This window comes from Myodes glareolus, chromosome X (genome assembly GCF_982192425.1).
Source record: "Myodes glareolus chromosome X, mMyoGla1.1, whole genome shotgun sequence".
Taxonomy (NCBI): Eukaryota; Metazoa; Chordata; class Mammalia; order Rodentia; family Cricetidae; genus Myodes; species Myodes glareolus.
The window spans coordinates 27,208,351-27,210,944 of NC_142053.1; the positions used below are offsets into that span (position 1 = coordinate 27,208,351).

Sequence of the window (2,594 nt, forward strand, 5' to 3'; positions counted from 1 at the left end):
AGGCCGAAGGGCAGCACAGCAAAACTGAGACTTGCGATGACGCATTTATTCAGTACAGTAGTTCCTGGCCGAGGACTGAAAATCAGTGGTAGAGTGCTAGCCTGTATGTGCTAGGCCGTGGGTTCTAGCCTCAGCACCACGAAAAGAAAGAGGAGATCAGTAAACGACCAAGTAAGCATCCAGGGAAAGCCTCGTGAAACAGGCCCTGTCCTCTGTTCTTTTTGGAAGGCCTGAGTATGTGTTCAAAGTACAAAAATGAGCAGGATCTCATCCCACCTCACATCCCACTACAATGCAAGTTTAACCTTTGAAATCTTAAAAATATCAACTCAGGAAGTATTAATAAATTCAAATTCAATTCCACCTGGCTTGTTAGTGGATAAAGAAAACCACCAAGAAGAGTGAGCATTCATTATTAAAGTCTTCATTCAATAGGATCTGGATCTCAGTATTTCTTGATGAATATCAGTCTACGAACGTTAGGGAAGGATTGGACTGACACAGGTTCAGAGAGTCCACATGAAGGTCTGCCCCCATCCTTAGTTTCTCTTCAGGTTATTTTTCTCAGAGCAGAAGCCTTTCTTTCTAGATGTTGTCTGGCCACACGCCCACTTGACCTCCTTTTGGGGATTTAAAGTATTTAGCTTTCAGGTTGGGTTTTTAAAGAACAAGCAAACAATGAAAGGTCAGAGCTGGAGGGCTTCAGAAAGGAACTAGGCCAAAGCCCCTGCTGGTAACAAGCACGGCTAATCCAGCACACATGTTGTGAGGCCAGCGTACATCCTCAATCTCTCCCGTTCTCAAGTTAGCTACCACTCTCAGACTTTAACTGGGATGCCTGGCCCCCAAACACTTTGGGAGCTGAGACTTAGAAAACAGACTCCAGGACACTCCTACTGCCTTCTTTACCCTCCTCTGTTAGCAACCACCAGCCTGGTCTCCAATAGTTGTCCAAGATGGAACGACTCCTAAGCAGAAATAGCTAGACCATTCTCTGAGAAGTCTTTTGATTTCAGCTGAACCAAGCTTCCCTCTGCACTTTCTCCTATAAGTCAGCATAGCCCAAGGACATCCAATACAGGAAAGCACACTGAAGGGGACTGTGTCTTAATCCCTAGGGCCTTCCTCCCCATCACAGACAGGGATCTAGGACAAGGTGGAGCCAGCCAGGTCCTTGGCTCTCTGAAAAGGCAGAACTGAAAGTTTAGGGAGTCACAGCAAACCCCACAGTGCCTATACATGTACAATCCACAATCAGGCAGGTCCATCTGGGGGCTTTCAGTTAGCAACGTATTGGCATCCATAAGCACAGAAAGTTCTTGGAGTAGGGGTGTGAGGACTGTCGTGTAGACAGAAGGTTAGAGAGTGTCGTTAAGCCCGTCATTTCTGTTATCATGTGTCCCGTGTGTTCCAGGCTGTCCTGGACATTCTCACATTCAGCTTCTTAATCTCACCGTCAGATCATATATCCTGGTTTGTTGTTTTAGGTGAAAGATACACCCTGGAAATATTTACGTGGCAACACGTAGACACAGCATCTTGGTTCTTTTTTTTTTTTTTTTTTTTTAGTGATGGGAAGAGCATTCTTAAAGAAATTACTGATAAAAGGTAAAAGGGAATAACAAAGGCACCACTGGGATTCGAACACAGGATCTCCTGTTTACTAGACAGGCGCTTTAACCAACTAAGCTACAGCGCCTTCTCAGTTCTTTTCTTTCTTTTTGTCCTCTTTATTTCCCTTTCTTTCATCTCATTATTTACCCACAATGCGAGTCTGAATTGTATTCCCATGCTTGCTTTAGATGAAGACATTTGAATTTGGCCTTGGCGGTGACCAAAGATAAAGAAAAAAAAATGAGACTCACTAAATTATTATTTAAATAAAATAATGCAATGCTAATGCCTACACTCACAATTTAGAAGCCCACTCAGTACCTAGTAATTAAAAAAAACCCTAATCTTTAAAATGGAGGTGGAGTCACCTTTAAATATCTGTATTTCCGTCTTTTCTTGAAAACGCGAGGTCACAAATGGTATAGTGGCAGCATCTGTAATCCCAGCCAAGGCGGCAGAGGTAAGGGTGTGGAGGGTATCAGACCAGACTGGGCTATCTAATGAATGCAGGAGCATCCTTGGCTATGCAGTAAGACTCTACCACAATTGTCCTGGTTTTTTTTCCCCTGAAACTACAGCAGTTCTAGAGGAGTGTTCCCCTATGGTGGTAATTGACCACACAGCTGAGTAGAAGTAGTCCTCCTTAGAACGGGCATGAATTCTGTAGATAGTCACATTTCACACCATTTCCTATTGACTCCCCAACACTGTAGGGGCCATCACCACGGCATTAGGGGCCGTTTATCACGGCATTTGTCCTAGTGTTTCTTATTCTACCGAGGATGATAAAACATTCATCCTGTCCACGGCTGGAAAAGTAGAACAAAGGTAAAATATAGATCATATAACTCAAGCGATAATGTGGAAGAACATTCTCCCCCCAAAGCAAAGAATGTTGTCATATGAAATACAGTTGTGTCGTTCGATAAAATACAATCTGGTTTGTTTCCCTCATTTTAACCACTTGTTTATCCCTGTAA

General features: G+C 43.4%; 1 non-coding gene across 1 annotated transcript; it reads right to left on the reverse strand.

The window, feature by feature from the left end:
* Positions 1-1,625: 1,625 nt before the first annotated feature.
* Trnat-agu (transfer RNA threonine (anticodon AGU)) lies at positions 1,626-1,699 on the reverse strand. The gene has a single exon. It is a non-coding gene; the product is annotated as a tRNA-Thr (tRNA).
* Between the last annotated feature and the right edge of the window lie 895 nt (positions 1,700-2,594).